Consider the following 20,320-nt stretch of genomic DNA (forward strand, 5'->3'; position numbering starts at 1 on the left):
TTATAAAAAAAAAAAAAATAAATAATGATGAAAAGTGATGGTTTTTAAAAAAAAAAAAAAAAAGAACAAAGAAAAGAGGAATAAATGAGAATGCAAGGTTGATTTGCCAATTTTGTTGTTGTCACAGCGGGGTGATAGGTCCGTCTGAGAGGTTGGGAGTACCGACAGTCGGTTTGTTGGTACGAAGTCGCTCAAGGGGAGTGGCTTCGGACTGGATGGGAACTTGTGGGCGGAGGGCCCGCAGGTTCTGGGTAGGGGTAATCAACGATGGAACGTTGTTACCCCTCACCTTGGGCCGGGTGGTCACGGCCGAGGTGGTCCTCTGGGCCGGTTTGGAGGTTACGGCCGGGGGGTTAGGAATGATGGTTGGCCTCTCGGATGGATCTATCGGGGTTTCTGGTTATACGGGTATATATGTATAAGGTTAAGTTTAACAATTGAGTGGCATGTTGGGCCACGAGTTTTTGGTATACATATATACGTTTAAATAAAAACTGTGGCCATTCCTGCAATAAAGTCGTGGTTCTCGTCTTTATTTAGGTAGATTGGTATGGGGGTGTTAGCATGGTAACCTGCTTATCCCTTATAGATACGTCATGCTGTACTATATAGGACACAAACCAGAAGAGAACCGACGAGGACCCGGTAATGGGCACCTGTGATATATAAAGCAGTTAATCATGTTGTATAACTTACCCAACATGATATATGCATAACATATTATGTAACTTACTAAGTTAGTCATATTTAATCATTTTGAACTGGTCAACCCCTTTTATATAGGAGGGCTTGTTATTTAACTATTAGCTTGAGCCATTAGTGGCTGCAAACAGTGTCTTCCTCACTTTGGATGATAATACAGACTAGGGAAAAAAGAGCGCAATAGGGTCTTACCAGATATATAAAAGGGCAGTGTGTAGTAATATACACTCACCTTATGTGGTTGTGAGGATCACAACCACCAGAGATAGCATACGAATAATGGCGGCTGCCGCAGCCCCACGTGGATGAGTTTTCAAAGCTGGAGAGGAGAAGGGGTTAATGCTGCGCTGTCGCCAAAAAGGATGAAAAATTGTTGATTAGGTCTACGTGTTTCAATGTTCAAGACCTCTTCTTCAGGACCAAAATGAATGTATTGTCAATTTTTTTGATATAAGCCATCTACTTAGCTTGTATTTTGCACGTTTTCTTATCTTTATTTGTCACACAAATGAGCGGCACTAGTTCCGTAATTACCGGATTATTAGGAGGATAATACAATAGATTCTCATATAAGAATTCAAAAAAAGGATTGACAGTCTTTTTGACAAAGGTACGTTAGATAATTGGACTGTTTTCACAGGATTGTACATAAAATAGCCTTTGTGGACTGTATTATCTCCTATTCTTGGACTTTATCTCACAAGTAGAAATAAAAATAATTCTTTGAACTCACACCCTTGCATGAACTACTTTTTTCATATGAGAGTGCCGAAGATCTACCTAGTATTACATAATTATTTTTCTTTAGAGCACCTCTTTTGGTGAGCCAAGCTTTTTTGACTATTTTTATTGTTGATTTTTTTGGTCCTGAAGAAGAGGTCTTGAACCTTGAAACGCATAGACCTATGGAATAAAATAATTATTAGTTAATCAACAATTTTTCATCCTTTTGGCAACAGCTCGGCATTAACCCCTTCTCCTCTCCAGCTTTGAAGACTCACTTTGGATGATGGCATTTTAGGGCTTGAACGCATTGATGTCAGTGGTAACTGTGTAATGTTTACTTTGTAGTATGTTGGCACTTTTTTTGCTAGGCTTCCTGGGTGATTACAGCTGGTTCTTGGGGTCCCTTTAACAGGATAACGTTTGTTAATTGTCTTTATTCATATACCAAGAATTTGAAAGATACAAGAAACTTTATTTTCAACATTTCATTTGGGATGTACAGTATATGGGAAGGGGCTAGTGAAAAAGCATCAGGAGAACATGAACCCAAATATTAAATGTTACATGGATTCTAAACAGTGTTGGCACTTTATGCTACAAACTATAAATGCCGAAGACAATATAATTGATTGGCTATTGTCAAATGATTCTCAACCTACCTAAAAATAAATGTGCTGTAACGTATTGCGTGTGATATTAATAAACGCCATTATGTTTCTAAAAATGCTGATTCATCTGCTAAATCAATTAGTACAGAAATTATATACTTGTGGTTTGCGTTGTGATTCTCTTAAAGTCATGTGTATCACATGATGAGACAAGGTCAAATCACTGCACCACCCAAGGTCGCAGGAATCAATAGAGCCACCCATAATAATAGGCTGCAAAAGTATATCATAGGGCAAAATAAAGCTCTATGTATTAGATATCTCGTACACTACTGGTGGAAATCGTATTTCTCTACTAACTCCTTCACAAAGTTGGACGTAAGCCATGTCTGTCCCTTTAATGCAGGCTCGCGCTTCAGGCCCACGTTTCCCCCCACATGTCCGCATGTCGGCAATTTAACTTATGTTAAATTGTTCATTATATAAGCAGTGCACAGAGGTGAAATGTATCCGGTCTTACTACTATTACAAGGACTTGACATTTCTTCTGTCAAATAGAAAATGTATTAATAAATTGACAATTGGGTGTTACCAGTTGAGGATGTGTCCTTACATACTCTCACAGTATGAGAGCTCAACTGGTCAGAGATCTGTAAGATAAGAGATAGGTAAGACTATGTAAAAACACAACCTTAGGTAAGGGGAATGGTACCACCCTGTTTATTTATTCCTTCATTTCTAGATGAATTACTAGAGAGACGACACTGTGCAGAGTTTTAGGAATTTTTATTTTATGGGGATTACAAGGATATGTTAAAATAAGCCTGTCAGGAGTGACAGATCCCCTTTAGGATGTAACATGTAATGTTCTATACTGTGCGCAGGATACATCGTATAGTTTGTATTCCTCTCTATATCTCTGCAGGGATACATTGTCCACCATCCTCACTGTATCTCTGGAGGGAGTTATTGTCCATTCTCTCTGTAACTCTGGAGGGATACATTGTCCACGATCCTTTTTGTATCTCCAAACGGATACATTATCCACCATCCTCTCTGTATGTCTGGAGGGATACATTGTCCACCATCCTCTCTGTATGTCTGGAGGGATACATTGTCCACCATCCTCTCTGCATGTCTGGAGGGATACATTGTCCTCCATCCTCTCTGTATGTCTGGAGGGATACATTGTCCACCATCCTCTCTGTATGTCTGGAGGGATACATTGTCCACCATCCTCTCTGCATGTCTGGAGGGATACATTGTCCTCCATCCTCTCTGTATGTCTGGAGGGATACATTGTCCACCATCCTCTCTGTATGTCTGAAGGGATACATTGTCCACCCTGCTCTCTGTATCTCTGGAGGGATACATTGTCCACCATCCTCTCTGTATCTCTGGAGGGATACATTGTCCACCTGCCTCTCTGCATCTCTGGAGGGATACATTGTCCACCTGCCTCTCTGCATCTCTGGAGGGATACATTGTCCACCTTACACTCTGCATCTCTGGAGGGATACATTGTCCACCTGCCTCTCTGCATCTCTGGAGGGACACATTGTCCACCTGCCTCTCTGCATCTCTGGAGGGATACATTGTCCACCTGCCTCTCTGCATCTCTGGAGGGATACATTGTCCACCTTACACTCTGCATCTCTGGAGGGATACATTGTCCACATTGTGCTCTGTATGTCTGGAGGGATACATTGTCCACCTGCCTCTCTGTATCTCTGGAGGGAGTTATTGTCCACCATCCTTTTTGTATCTCCAAACGGATACATTGTCCACCATCCTCTCTGTATCTCTGGATTAGCCATTAAAAGGTATCAACCACTGAGGACTCTCAGTTCTTTTAAACAAACTTTTTTTATCTCTACTGGCTAACACGGTACAAAGATATATTTTACCTGTACATTACTACATTCATTTTTTGGTGCCTATTGACACCTCTGAAGATGCTAGTGACGGAGGGTTGCAGATTGCCGGCCTGGCTAGACAGATTGTGGTCAAAACCAACTTTCTTTTGTCATAAGAATGAAAGTGTAATTCTTTAGTAACATATGCCTTAAGATTTCACTTTTGGCTGGAGTCCTGGTGAAGTCGCTGCTTCCTTTGATTTTGTAGCCTGCATTTATGTTCAGACAAACTGTGCGTGCCAGCATTTAAACTGGAAAATCTGAACAAATGAAGCCACATCCTATTTACACAAACTGGTCAAGTCACAAAAAGAATTCAGATTATTTTCCAGTGTGTTACTAACAGTCAATAATACGTCCCCTATAATCCACAGGACAAAGGGACCATGGCACTTACCCCATTTGTCCTGAGCACTAGCACCAGGAAGAGTTATGAGTGTGTGTATGGAAGTGTGGAAAAATTAAGTCTTCAGACTTAATATTAGTCCGAAAGATTTGGACTCCCGCTGACCATACAATGATACTGTAATGTAAGGATATGTAATTTGATTAAACAGAATATCTCATCCGAAAATACCCTATTGCTTAAATTGGGTTATTACGGTAAATGTATTTTAAAACATTTTGATCTTTTTGTTTTCTACGGTATATTACAATCTGTAATAAAAGCAAAAATGAGAAATCTTACTATTTTCATACTAACCACTGAGCGATTTTAGACTTTAACCTCCTGATCGTTTAGGAAATTTACATGTACATTAGCAGCAATGAACTCTCCTCCTATCTTTTGTATTGAAGCACCTAATGAGCGTGTGCAAAGGTCATTGTAAAGAGAGGGGAAGTAGGGTCAGCTGTTACATTGACTATTGTGATTGGTGGATTCTGTGTTGCCAGCTATAAATAAATATATATATATATATATTTATATGTATGTATATATATATATATATATATATATATATATATATATATACTGTGTGTATGTATATATATATATATATATATATATATGTGCATCTCAATAAATTAAAATATCATCAAAAAGTTAATTTATTTCAGTAATTCAATAGAAAATGGGAAACACATATATTATATAGAGTCATTACACACATAGGGATCTATTTCAACTGTTTATTTCTGTTAATGTTGATGATTATGGCTTAAAGGCAATGAAAACCCAAAAGTCATTATCTCAGAAAATTAGAATAATTAACACAAAACACCTGCAAAGGCTTCCTAAGCATTTGAAATGGTCCCTTAGTCTGGATCAGTAGGCTACACAATCATGGGGAAGACTGCTGACTTGACAGATGTCCGGAAGGCAGTCACTGACACACTCCACAAAGAGGGTAAGCCACAAAAGGTCATTGGTAAAGAAGCTGGCTGTTCACAGAGGGCTGTATCCAAGCATATTAGTGGGAAGTTGATTGGAAGGAAAAAGTGTGGTAGAAAAAGGTGCACAACCAACCAGGATAACCGAAGCCTTGATAGGATTGTTAAGAAAAGGCCATTCAAAAACTTGAGGGAGATTCACAAGGAGTATAATATAATGTTTTGTTTTTTTCGCATATATAATAATATATGCGTTTCGCTTTGTATATTGAATTACTGAAATAAATTACATTTTTGATGATATTCTAATTTATTGAGAGGCACTTGTAGAGGTGTTACCTGAAATTGTGATCCTGACTCTGATGATAAAGAGTCTGCTGAAAACTCTTCCTGAAACTACATGAATTATAAGAGGATATGAGGGGATTTTTCAAAAAAATGTAATTTGCGTCAAATAAATTCACCTTGAATCGTAATACTAAAAAGCCAGGAAAGATAAAGAAGGAGAGCAAAATACAGCATTTCCCTAGATATCACTTCAATCTGGATTACCCAAATACTACATTGGATATTTCAACTGTTTCTCAGTAATTTTTGTATGCTGATTATGCGAAAAATACTAACAAAAAATCCATCATGTCATTTTTTTTAACACATCCAATTGTGGAGCTTAATATTAATCCAAGAAAAAGTTCATAAAGATGTACTTTGTACTTGGGACAACATCTTTAATGCAAAAATGTCACTTCACAGTTCGTTATGAAGAAATTAGTCATATTCCCACACACCCATAAAGAATAAAAATCAAACTAATGAAAATGAAATGTGCTCCCGAGACGTTAAATATCCTCCTACGCTGATGTCATTGATTTGATATTTGTCCTCTCACCTCCTGATGTATTACTTTTTAATATCGGACATCAGACAATCCATCAGACATTCTAGAACTTTATAAATAGTAATGATGTGCGCGTGGATAAAGGAAGACATATCCACCAAAGCTGCATTTCCCTATTGCATGGAGGGTCTAGAAATGATTGTATCAAGACACTTGTACAGTACAGACCAAAAGTTTAGACACACCTTCTCATCTCTACAACAATTGTTAAGAGGAGACTTTGTGCAGCAGGCCTTCATGGTAAAATAGCTGCTAGGAAACCACTGCTAAGGACAGGCAACAAGCAGAAGAGACTTGTTTGGGCTAAAGAACACAAGGAATGGACATTAGACCAGTGGAAATCTGTGCTTTGGTCTGATGAGTCCAAATTTGAGATCTTTGGATCCAACCACCGTGTCTTTGTAGAAAAGGTGAACGGATGGACTATACATGCCTGGTTCCCACCGTAAAGCATGGAGGAGGAGGTGTGATGGTGTGGGGGTGCTTTGCTGGTGACACTGTTGGGGATTTATTCAAAATTGAAGGTATACTAAACCAGCATGGCTACCACAGCATCTTGCAGCGGCATGCTATTCCATCCGGTTTGCGTTTTGTTAGACCATCATTTATTTTTCAACAGGACAATGACCCCAAACACACCTCCAAGCTGTGTAAGAGCTATTTGACTAAGAAGGAGAGTGATAGGATGCTACGCCAGATGACCTGGTCTCCACAGTCACCAGACCTGAACCCAATCGAGATGGTTTGGAGTGAGCTGGACCGCAGAGTGAAGGCAAAAGGGCCAACAAGTGCTAAGCATCTCTGGGAAATCCTTCAAGACTGTTGGAAAACCATTTCTGGTGACTACCTCTTGAAGCTCATCAAGAGAATTCCAAGAGTGTGCAAAGTAGTAATCAAAGCAAAAGGTGGCTACTTTAAAGAACTTAGAATATAAGACATATTTTCAGTTGTTTCACACTTTTTTAAGTATTTCATTCCACATGTTTTAATTCATAGTTTTGATGCCTTCAATGTGAGTCTACAATTTTCAGAGTCATGAAAATAAAGAAAACTCATTGAATGAGAAGGTGTGTCCAAACTTTTGGTCTGTACCGTATGTTGGAACAAGACGTTCGTGTGCGCCATTCTTATATAACTATTATTTGCACCCTTTATTTTATCTGATGTTGTATTTGTTCCCCCTTAGATGGCTTTAGAATTATCCTTACTATTAAATGTGTGTTTAGAGCTATAGTGACACTGCAGATTTTAGCCCCAGATAGAAATGTCACCATGGAAAAAAGTAATTTTCTTAAGAGCTATATTCTTTCATCTTTTACAAAGAAAGAAACGGGACAAAAGCCCAGTGCAATTTTCTATTTTCTTTTCATTTGTGAAGCAAGGACCTTAGTTTAGTTGTAAAGTACATGTTGACACATCACCAATCGCACAATACTTATAATTAGGTGTTCTGCTTTTGTGGTAAGATTGGCATTTATATCTCAATCTGAATGGGTAAAGAAAACTGTAAACTTAAGAGTTGAAGGCCACTAGTGACCATTATTCCTCCCATTTTCCTCATACATGTGCACATCCAACTTATCTGAGCGTACATGTGTTCTCCATAAGCTTAGGGAAATAAGCTGCTGTCAGACACCACTGGTGGTGGCTTATCTCCAAAGAATTAATTTTTTCCACCATCTGCTGTCAAGGAAAAGTCAAAGCTTGAGCAACGTGTTTCTATATGATCTTTTTTCCTTTAATGGGAACCTGTCACCAGATGTTTATAATACTTATCTAACAGACGGTGTGGAGCAGAGTGGTCAGATGAGCGACTCCAGGTCCCGCGCCTCCTCTATCAGCCATCTTTGTCCTCCTTCTGAAGCTAGTGTGGATGACACGTTCTACGTCATCTACACTATCCGACAGTGAGGTGCTGCACAGGCGCACTTTGATCTGTAGAACACGTCATCCACACTAGCTTCAGAAGGAGGACAAAGGTGGCCAAAAGAGGACGTGTGGGACCTGGAGAACGGAGACGCCCATCCGACCAGTCTGCTCCGCACTGACCGTTAGGTAAGTATTATAAGCATCCGGTGACAGGTTCCCTTTAAAATTAAAAGACATTACATAAACTAACACATGATCACACTCAGTGGTTTCCATAACCTACATTCATTCATAGTTAATGTTGAAGTAGTTTTGTTGCTACTTCTGAAGTTTCAGTGATTCTATCAGTGTTGGTGAGAACTCAAGGAAGTTTTTAAATTCAAACTCTTGTGAAAATCTCCAATTTCCAAAGGGTTAACTCTTTATTCTATACTACACATGATTCATGCATAAATGCAGGTGTTTCTAGAACAGTAACAAATAGCAGAATACATAACTGAATAGTAATTATGGACACTCCCAGCATCCACCCAGCTTAGCCAAACCTCCTCAACAGTTCTTTAGTTTTCAAAGTGGAATCTGACCCTGCTTTAAACTATCTTTTGACATGCCCGAATATCCATACTTTAGCAACATAAATCGGCCATATTTATCCTTTTAACTTGATAATCAGTTCTAGCTGTTACATCTACTATCAATATTGTATCACTTGCATAAATAGTAAATCTTAAAAAGAATGAGGTAACAAAACACAGACAACTGCATTAAAGTAATCGTTTAGTCACAGAGATTGGAGACCATCAGCTACGTTGTAGATATCAGATCTTTGGTGGTACAACACCTGGTAACCACCACCAATAAGCTGTTCAAGGTTTTGGCACTGGCCTGATGTAAACACATTGAAAAAAAGCCAGTAAATTCAGCTACAACAATGCGTAGCAAGTCACGACCAGGTGGTACAGAACAGCTCCTATTCTCTTGAATAACCAACATCGGCCTCTACATATTGAATGGACTTGCAAAATTGCATCTGGCCACCACCAGCACTTATTACAGATGGTTGGTAGGCGTGCTGGGATTTGATCTGATATTGATGACTTATTCGAAATCAATACTCTAGGACAGGACAACTCCTTTAAGGGCTTTAAGGGGTTCAGCATTTTTAGCAGTGAACCTAAGCAGATAGCATAGAGCTTTCAAACATAGACACTATGAGGTTCCTATCTACTTGGAACACAATGTTTAAGAGACAGTGGTGGAGCTTTAAAAAAAGTTTTGTCCAGAAATTATTTTATGTGTAAAAACTCACTTTTTCTATAAAAAAAAATAGTTGTTTATACGCATATTAGAGCTCTTACACATATTATTTTAAATAGAGATCCGTTTTTTACCATAATTTTACAGATTAGTTATAATAATTGATAATGATCACAATAATTATAATAAAATTACAGTCTGCTGCATCAAAAACTAACAAGACATTCGTTTCAACTATGTGAAAAAAGTAATATTTACACATGTATGGGGCAGTCATAGCCACAACTGGGTACAGTTTATAAAAAAAGATTAAAAAAAGCTCGGAAAGAGCAATTGAAGGCTACCTGACATTTCAGGGATATTTTCAGAATAAGCTGTCATATGGGTAAGCTGTATAAAAGGAAGGAATAAGATTATTTCTGGACTATATAATTTGCCTTTCCACCAGTTTTGCCTTCTGCAGCCTCTATTTCTAAACTTCAGTCGTCTCTGAGCTAGTGAGTAGAGACTAGCTGTTATGATGTCTTTCTCTTCCAAATCCAACTCTTACACAGAGAGATGAATTCCTGCTTTTATTTCTCTGTAGCACATGAGCCAGAAGCAGCAGTATCAGGCAATATAAAGCAATGCGGAGCTATGTGGCTGTGAATCCAGCTCTGCAGTGCGGTAAAGCAGTTGCTTGAATCTGGAGCTTCATCTGTCTGTGATTGTTTGTCTTTCATCATACTGAGTGCTCATTCCTTTTCTATAGAGTATAATTGGAGGTGTAACCTAACATTTCAATGTGATAGCAGCCCCTTTTGCTTTGAGTTAGGTGAGTACTCCATGGCTGCTGGATGGGAACCCTTCAAATCGACTTTTAACTGACAGCAACCGGGCTCCTTTTTTGAGTAGCCAGCAATGTCATCATTGTGCTATGATGTTGCACCAGGCCAGCTAATCAAAAGATGGGAGAAGGTAGAAGGCAGTTCTCAGGGCTCCCGTCCTGCAGCCATGGAGTACAGGTCTGGGCACTTGACTAGGGTCTTGTGAATTTTGTTTGCTTATCTTAAAATATTATGGAATTTTTTTCTACCGAAACAGTCAGTAAATCTATGAACAGCTATAACAAAGGGTCAAGGTGCTCATACACATTCAACTAAAAATGATGAAAATGGAGTTCCTCCCACAACAAACTACCAACTAGTGAAACCTAACAACACAAAATTATTTAGGTCCACCTATCACACATCATCATCATCATCTGGATCATAGTCACCAATATTTGAACATTTCATCTGATAGTTGCTAGTCTAAAGATGAACTTTCCTTTCGGAATTCGCCCTGTGTCATTGAACATACAACTGGTGTTGAGCGACTGAAACAATTGATGTAGAAAAAACTATGCCTGGCTGCGTCAGCAATGTTACAATGTTATCCTTCACTAGACATGATTTGTTCAAAGCTTCCTCAACCATCAACCTACTAATATCTAAGACGTATAACCTCTTTAGACACTTTCCATTAATAATTTACTGGGTTACTAGTATAATTTAGAATGATGATTCAGGAATCTGCCTGATTTTAATTCTTTAGTTAAAGATATCCAGGTAATTTAGTATTAACTTGGCCAGACCGTTATCTGTGATGTAATAATCTGTAGACTTCTCCCTAAATTGAAGTCTCAGAGAAGTAAAATTTCTCTAGCTATGCACATTAGATAAAACGTACCCAAACCTGACTATTGCTGATGATAGATGTCGAGAAACGAAATGTTTTTTGTTCTATAGTGTACTTCTGCAGGAGACATGATACTGCCGGAGGAGTCATTTGGCTGAATGCTAGATCAGATGTGTGGACAACTCAAGGCTTTATTCGCACTATAGTTTTTTTTATTTTCTGTTTGGATTTTCACATTTGTCATTCTGCCAGGAAACTAAATTGTTTGTTTGAAGTTCTGGCATTCTAGAATGCTAGAGTAATTTTATTTGTGGCATGTCTTTTTGGCAAAAACACTGGAACCCTTAATGGGTTGTCCACAACTAGGACAACCCATTCCAAGTCTTCATGTTTGGCCCCATTAAAAAAGGCTTATACTCACCTCCCATGCTGGAGCCGTTCCATGTTGTGATATCATAAGATCCCCGCATCCAATTACCGCCAACTTCTCTCTCTCTCTTCCTTCAGACGTGTGAGTAAGCAACAGGAAGTGAGAGCTGCGGCTGCCTCTCTCTTTCCGTTAATTACTTATATGTCCAAATGCAGGGAGAGAGAAGCAGGCAGTGATTGGGCGTGGTGCTCGCATGACGTCACAACCTCACATGATCCCCGGGAATACGAGCACTGGAACCACTTGAACCACTTGACCAGCGCTAGCGCGAGAGGTGAGTATAAGAGCTTTTTTGTTTTAATGGCGCCAAACATGGGGAATGAGAAGGGGTTAACTGAGTAGTGGACAATTCCTTTAAGAACCCCATAAGTAAATAGAATCAGGATTTTTAAAAATAGCAGTTACACTCAAGTAGAGGGAAGGGGAAAACAAAGAGATGTTCAGTACAGACCAAAAGTTTGGATACACCTCATTCAAAGAGTTTTCTTTATTTTCATGACTCTGAAAATTGTAGATTCACATTGAAGGCATCAAAACTATGAATTAACACATGTGGAATGAAATACGTAACAAAAAAATGTGAAACAACTGAAAATATGTCTTATATTCTAGGTTCTTCAAAGTAGCCACCTTTTGTTTTGATTACTGTTTTGCACACTCTTGGCATTCTCTTGATGAGCTTCAAGAGGTAGTCACCGGAAATGGTTTTCACTTCATAGGTGTGCCCTGTCAGGTTTAATAAGTGAAATTTCTTGTCTTATAAATGGGGATGGGACCATCAGTTGTGTTGTGAAGAAGTCAGTTGTATACACAGCTGATAGTCCTAGTGAATAGACTGTTAGAATTTGTATTATGGCAAGAAAAAAGCAACTAAAGAAAAACAAATGGCCATCATTACTTTAAGAAATAAAGGTCAGTCAGTCCGAAAAATTGGGAAAGCTTTGAAAGTGTCCCCAAGTGCAGTGTCAAAAACCATCAAAACGCTACAAAGAAATTGGCTCACATGAGGACCGCCCCAGGAAAGGAAGACCAAGAGTCACCTCTGCTGCGGAGGATAAGTTTATCCGAGTCACCAGCCTCAGAAATCGCAGGTTAACAGCAGCTCAGATTAGAGACCAGATCAATGCCACACAGAGTTCCAGCAACAGACACTTCTCTAGAACAACTGCTAATAGGAGACTTTGTGCAGCAGGCCTTCATGGTAAAATAGCTGCTAGGAAACCACTGCTAAGGACAGGCAACAAGCAGAAGAGACTTGTTTGGGCTAAAGAACACAAGGAATGGACATTAGACCAGTGGAAATCTGTGCTTTGGTCTGATGAGACAAAATTTGAGATCTTTGCATCCAACCACCGTGTCTTTGTGCGACGCAGAAAGGGTGAACGGATGGATTCTACATGCCTGGTTCCCACCGTTAAGCATGGAGGAGGAGGAGATGTGATGGTGTGGGGATGCTTTGCTGGTGACACTGTTGGGGATTTATTCAAAATTGAAGGCATACTGAACCAGCATGGCTACCACAGCATCTTGCAGCGGCGTGTTATTCCATCCGGTTTGCGTTTAGTTGGGCCATCATTTATTTTTCAACAGGACAATGACCCCAAACACACCTCCAGGCTGTGTAAGGGCTATTTGACTAAGAAGGAAAGTGATGGGGTGCTACGCCAGATGACCTGGCCTCCACAGGCACAGGAGCTGAACCCAATCGAGATGGTTTGGGGCGAGCTGGACCGCAGAGTGAAGGCAAAAGGGCCAACAAGTGCTAAGCATCTCTGGGAACTCCTTCAAGACTGTTGGAAGACCATTTCCGGTGACTACCTCTTGAAGCTCATCAAGAGAATGCCAAGAGTGTGCAAAGTAATAATCAAAGCAAAAGGTGGCTACTTTGAAGAACATAGAATATAAGACAGATTTTCAGTTGTTTCACTTTTTTGTTAAGTATTTCATTCCACATGTTTTAATTCATACTTTTGATGCATTCAATGTGAATCTGCAATTTTCAGAGTCATGAAAATAAAGAAAACTCTTTGAATGAGAAGGTGTATCCAAACTTTTCGTCGTTCTAATCCCATATGTCGTTGCTGTTGCAGGACACAGGTTGTTCATCGTTCCTGCGGCAGCACACATCGCTATGTGTGACACCGCAGGAACGAGGTACATCACTGTACCGGCGGCCGCCGGCAATGAGGAAGGAAGGAGGTGGGCAGGATATTCGGCCCGCTCATCTCCGACCCTCCGCTTCTATTGGGCGTCCACTTAGTGACGCCGCTGTGACACCGAACGAACCACCCCCTTAGAAAGGAGGCGGTTCGCCGGCCACAGCGACGTCGCTAGGCAGGTAAGTATGTGTGATGGGTCCTAGCGATGTTGTGCGCCACGGGCAGCGATTTGCCCGTGATGCACAACCGACGGGGGCGGGTGCTTTCACCAGCGACATCGCTAGCGACATCGCTATGCCTTAGAGAGGTAGTGGAATAAAGCACAACACTATGTTGAACTGTGTACCAACACTGCCCTTTCAAAACTTTCTGATTTCGCAAATGAACTCTTGAAAAGGAATACCTGTTTATTGGAACCTATTCCAGGGAACTACCTGACAAAGCTGCTTCAATGAATACCAAGAGGGTCTACAGCTGTCATCAGAGTTTGAGGAATCTAAGGTTTAACGCACTCTGATTTGTTTCACGTTTCTTTTTTTTACTCCTTATTTCTTTATTCTTGTTTAATGGTTTTGCTGCCTTCAGTCTGAATCTACTAAGTGCATAATCAGTTAAAAACAAGGAAAACTTTGCCGGAATAGGTGTGTCCAAACTTTTTGCCTAGTAATATATATTTATATATTTATACATATTTATACATTCAAACTTCACATGAATTAATGAGATAGTAATTATTTATTTACCTACAGATTATGTATGCTGCTTTCCTTAGGGTGTCATTATAGTTGGGTGTACACTAGGCACTATTTCTGAAATATTTGTAATTACCCCTGACAAGTTGTGTAGGTTTTGTTTCCATACCAGGATGAGTAAGCTCCTGGAAATCATTTATAATTTGTGTTTTATAACTTGTTTTTTTCTCGGGAATGAACATAGTGTCAAAAAACTAGAAATACGACGTTGAATAAAGGCGGCCACCAAGGAACAGCGGGTATCACTCAATACATAATTAAAAGATTGAATGCAGGGATTTGAAAAAAAAAATGAAAGTGGATAATTAATTAAAGCCTGTAAATTATATGAACACTCATTAATTAGAGCACAGAAGTGGCCTCTCTCAGTTATGAAGGGCTCTTTTCAGTTCTTTTTTACTACAGGTGCTTGTGAGCTGCGTCTAAATAAAATCCCTATATCAGAGCTCGTTTGGATGTCACTAATGAGACTTTTATAGCACAATTATGAATGATCTTAATTTAAAGGATAATTAAGACCTTGCAGGAGAGAGATAGTCCTTGGGGTATTTTAGGGATATAATTGATAAATCAAATATATATATTTTTACCTCCTACAACGCATTTATACATAACATGAAAAAGCAGAAATGAAATGGTCATGTTATCCGCAGAAAGCACACATTGTTCTCTGACTTTACAGTACATTAGAAGCTGATATTATTATAGCCACATGCTATATCCATTGACGTTCTTGAGGACAAGGTTTTGTATGATGTTTCCTGCCACTTATGACACATCAGATTGGGCTACTAAGTAGACCTCTGGAGAATGCAGTAATGGAAAGGTCTGGTACTAATGGAAGTTTAGGGGCACAAATGATGTGACAAAGCTTAATGTATATAGGTCGTTTCAGATAACTTTTCAGAACATTCTGTAATATGTATACATAAGAAATAATATTATTCTGGCCATTTTTTTAAAATTGTATACTGCCTTTTTCATTAGTTTTTCCATCTGGAGGCTAAATCTTCAATTTCCAGTTGTCTCTGAGCTGATGGGAGGAGACTAGCCTTTAAGATTTCTTCTAGACATAGGAGCTAAGGGGCAATGTGTTAGTTTGTGAAGATGTCTAAAGGCCGCTTGCAACGCTGCAATATCGGTACCGATATCGCTAGCATGGGTACCCGCCCCCATCTGTTGTGCGACACGGGCAAATCGCTGCCCGTGCCGCACAACATCGCCCAGACCTGTCACACATACTTACCTGCCCGGCGACGTCGCTGTGACTGGCGAACCGCCTCCTTTCTAAGGGGGCGGTTCGTTCAGCGTCACAGCGACGTCACAGCTGCATCACTGAACCGCCACCCAATAGAAGCGGAGGGGCGGAGATGAGCGGGACGTAACATCCCGCCCACCTCCTTCCTTCCGCATAGCGGCCGGGAGGCAGGTAAGGAAAGCTTCCTCGTTCCTGTGGTGTCACACGGAGCAATGTGTGCTGCCGCAGGAACGAAGAACAGCTTCGTTACTGCTGCAGTAACGATTTTTGAGAATGGACCCCCATATCACCGATGAGTGATTTTGCACTTTTTTGCAACGATGCAAAATCGCTCATAGGTGTCACACGCAACGGCATCGCTAATGCGGACGGATGTGCGTCACCAATTCCGTGACCCCAACGAGTTCGCATTAGCGATGTCGTAGCGTGTAAAGCCCCCTTAAGTTATGAGCGGATCTGTGGAAGTTCGCTTCGGCGGGTGCAGCCGGACTTTTGAAAAGTTTGGTTTGGGATCCGGACTTGACCAAAACCCCAATGGAAGCCACTAATTGGGCAGTTGATGACTCCGATAACATGCAGCCAGTCATAAAGAGATCACTTCCAGGAGTGGGTGGACGGGTTTTTCATTTTTGTTTGGTGCACACTACATCCGGTCATGCTGTTGTTACCCCCAGTGCGAGGAGATCAAATACTGCAAGCGGCTGGGCTGGGGACCAAGCGTTCCTGAGCACAGCGATGCTCGCGCGAGTGGTTTGCATACGTAAAAGCACCTGAACTCCGAACTCAAACTCTGTTGGGTTTTTTTTGTAGTCTGTGTTTGGTACGAACACCAAATCTCAGGTTCGCTCATCTCTAATGAAGACAAAGGGTGTTTTACATGCAAATGCATGGATTTAAAAGCTCCCAATTGAGAAACATGTTGAATGGTTTGTTTTTGAAAGTTCCTCGATCAGAGTTGGACAGCGTAGAGAAGCTTCAACCAATATAGTGAAATCTTCACAAAATGTCATCAATGGTCAAACAGTACAAATACTCCAAATATTTTGACAAAAAATGTAAATATGTGAAAGCATTATTGTTCTAATTTTTCGTCCGGTTCAGTTTTCACTTTTCTTTTTGGCTCCAATTAATCATTGCCTTTGTGTCTATTTTTTTTGTCTATTTTTTTGTGTGTTGCGCTTTTTTTTTTTTTTTTATTTGCACCTAATTCATTATTCTTTGTCCCTTTTTAAGTCTACTTTGTTGTGTTCGATTATTATTTTACGTTTTGTGGGCAGAGTCTAGCAACTCCATATATTTTTACCTGAATCATAAATGACATCTTTATAATAAGTTGCAAACTTTGGCGCAACTTCATTCTATTGTTTCCTCCAGTGTATTTTTGAGTACAACTAATTTTTGGGCTACTTGCTGCAGTTTTGATAAAATCAGAGTGTTATCTGCTGCATGTCTATCAGTTATCTGAATTTTGAGCTCTGTATAACCCTGCCCACATCATTGATTGGCAGCTCCCTATGTACACTGTGCATATGCAGAAAGTTGCCAATCAGTGGTTTGGCGGAATTAGACAGAGCTCATAAATATGAAGGACTACCTGGCAGCAGCTTTACAAGCCTTCTAATGATAATCTCCTGCTGATAAAACTTATTTGATCAAAACTACAGGAAGCAGCCCAGTAAGGGACACATCGCTGGAATCAGGGTCTCTGTCTCCAGATTATGCTGTTCTCAGATTACATGGCAAAAACCTGGTGGCAGATTCCTTTTTATATGGTGGATGATACAACTGTTTTTGGAATGCCTGGAGCTGAGTGATGAGTTATTCCGAGCTCTTTGTTTGCAATGTCTGATATTGTAACTTTATCATGTTGAATCTATTTTAATACTAATTTAAGTTATATGGATTTAATAAATGGCTGCTGTTCTGTAGTTAGTTAAAAATGTAGGGAAATCATGTATGATACAGCATAAAATGTCTTGCGTAATAGATTTCCATTGCTTGGATGATGTGTTGTACAATCTCTATGTATCAGCTTTTCATTTTTGTGTAGACATTGTATAGACATGTCATTGGTGAAAAGAGCCCATATATTGTTCTTGCACAGGAGTCCTTTACTGTCTGTGTCCGCCAGTGACTGAGCAATAATATAGATGAATGTAATGTAAATCATTAATATAAATCTCCTTTTCTCTAGAATACAAGAAGAAGAAGAATACATTGTGTCCAGTCTCACCGAGAATACTGATGTGTAAGTAATACAATGTTTTAGGTGAACCAGCATTCTTGCTTTTCAGAACCCACCTGTCGATTAAGAGACTCTAAGGGGTAGTTTGCACACTACGACATCGCAGGTGCGATGTCGGTGGGGTAAAATCAAAAGTGACGCACATCCGGCGTCGCTGTCGACATCGGAGTATGTGAATCCTCTTTACTACAATTAACGAGCGCAAAAGCGTCGTAATCGTATCATCGGTGTAGTGTCGGGCATTTCCATAATGTCGGAAGGACCGATGTTACGATGTTGTTCCTCGTTCCTGCGGCAACACATATCACTGTGTGTGAAGCCGCAGGAGCAAGGAACATCGCCTTACCTGCGTATGAGGAAGGAAGGAGGTGGGCGGGATGTTTACATCCCGCTCATCTCCGCCCCACCGCTTCTATTGGCCGCCTGCCGTGTGACGTCGCTGTGACGCCGCACGACCCGCCCCCTTAGGAAGGAGGCGGTTCGCCGGCCAGAGCGACGTCGCAGGGCAGGTAAGTGCATGTGAAGCTGCCGTAGCGATAATGTTCGCTACGGCAGCTATCACAAGATATCGCAGCTGCGACGGGGGCGGGGACTATCGCGCTCGGCATCACTACCATCAGCTTGCGATGTTGTAGTGTGCAAAGTACCCCTAAGGGCTCATTCAGACGGTCATATATTTTCTCATCCGAGAGAATTGAGATGATTATGCAAATAGCAGTCTAATCAGAGTTTAATCTGAGCATAGTGTAATCTGATTTTCTCGGATGAGAGAATTGGAGGACACTGTGAGGAGAAGAAGGAGAACAAAATTTCTCCATGTTCTCCATTCTGTGACTCCTCAGAAATCGAACTACATTTGGTTGTTCATTAACTTGCATGGTCGAGTGCAATCCAAATATCAGAACAAACTTGGACATGCAACAATTTTTTCACTGATAGATACTGTCCAGGGAAAAATCTGACATGTGCACAGCTCCATAGACAAACATTGGTGCAAGTGCGGTACAGTGTTTTGTCGGATTACTCTCTGACCAAAAATTTAGCTATCAGCACCTGCCCTTAAAAAGGACCAACCACCAGGATTTTCCTATATAAACTAAAGAGCCAGTGCTATACTGGTGCTATCATGCTGATTCTATACATACATTTAATTGTGAGATCGGATGTATAGTTTCTGAAATACAGGCAAGTAAAGTTTGTAAAATCCACTGTTATTTGATTGATATCAGCTACAGAATATCTAATAGGTGGGTCGGGTTTTGATACTTATTCCCGCCCCTGTCTGCTTACCTGTCTCTGTTATTACAGGGGGGTGAAGGACAGAGGGGTTGAAGAATAGGCAGGCAGACAGGGGTGGGATTAACTAGCAGAACCCGACCCATCTATTAGATATTCTGTAGCTGCTATCAATCAAAACACAGTGCATTTCACAAACTTTACTTGCCTGTATTTCAGAAACTATTCATCCGATCTGACAACTAAAGGTATATATAGAATCAGCATGATAGTGCCAGTATAGCACTGACTTTAGTTTGTATAGGAAAATCCTGTTTTTTGGTCCTTTTTAAAATGGAGTTAAATAGCACGGCCAAACATATAAGTGTACCTTATGACCTGCTTGTTTTCCCTCTTCACTCTCCCTTCTTCTTTGATTGACAGCTCTGGCTTCGTAGAGCAAGAGAAGGGGGCAGATAGATGGGAAACAAGCAGGTGGGAAGGTGCACTTAAATCTTTGGCCTCCGCCTCCTTAAGGCTACTTTCACACATCCGGTTTGAGCCGTGCGGCTCAATCCGGCTGTGAAGCCTATGCAACGGATGCGGTGAAAACACCGCATCCTTTGCATAAGTTTTTTACATGCGGCCGGTCCGTTTTTTGCCACTTGCGGCATGCTACTGAGCATGCGCAGTGGCAAAAACCGCATGCGGCGGCCGGATGCGGTTTTTGCCGCATCGTGCCACATCCGGCATCCATAGGGATGCATTGGGAAAAGCGCCGCATCGGCCGGAGCAAAAAACGTTGCAGGGAACGTTCCATCCGGCCGCCGCATCGGCTAAATCTGCCGCATGCGGCAAAAACCGGACCGAACGCAAGCCCATGCGGCACAATGCGGCACTAATTAAAGTCTATGCAGGAAAAACGCAACCGGCAGCAAAAAAAAAACGGTTGCGGTTTTCCTGCAAAGTGCCGGATTGTGCCGCATTGCAAAAGCCGGAGGTGTGAAAGTAGCCTAACACTATTTATACACATAGCATATTTGAAGAAACATTTTTTTGGCTCAGACTGTAACTTAGTTTATATGTCGTAAATAGTGATGTGTTTTTCTTGAACGATCCAAGACAAAGAATCGGATCCCTGTTGTGAATGATCAGTAGAGCCAATAAATTCTCTTAATGGCTCCCATTGGGTGTAAAATTCTGGTGATCAGCGGATAAAACCCCGACCACCTAAACCAAATCCCGCCAACTCATCAGTGTAATTGGCTGGATGCAAGTGGCCATAGCTTAGGCC

The 20,320-nt window shown here is 40.6% G+C and overlaps 1 protein-coding gene across 3 annotated transcripts in view; it reads left to right on the plus strand.

The window, feature by feature from the left end:
- Positions 1-20,320, plus strand: part of PASD1 (PAS domain containing repressor 1) — a 203,922-nt gene that overhangs the window by 97,947 nt on the left and 85,655 nt on the right. For all 3 annotated transcript variants that reach the window (XM_075323813.1, XM_075323815.1, XM_075323814.1), the window contains exon 2: positions 17,761-17,814. The gene's annotated coding sequence lies outside the window, so the exon portion shown is untranslated. The remainder of the gene's footprint in view (positions 1-17,760; positions 17,815-20,320) is intronic.

The sequence above is a fragment of the Anomaloglossus baeobatrachus genome, chromosome 9 (assembly GCF_048569485.1).
Source record: "Anomaloglossus baeobatrachus isolate aAnoBae1 chromosome 9, aAnoBae1.hap1, whole genome shotgun sequence".
In the NCBI taxonomy this organism is placed as follows: Eukaryota; Metazoa; Chordata; class Amphibia; order Anura; family Aromobatidae; genus Anomaloglossus; species Anomaloglossus baeobatrachus.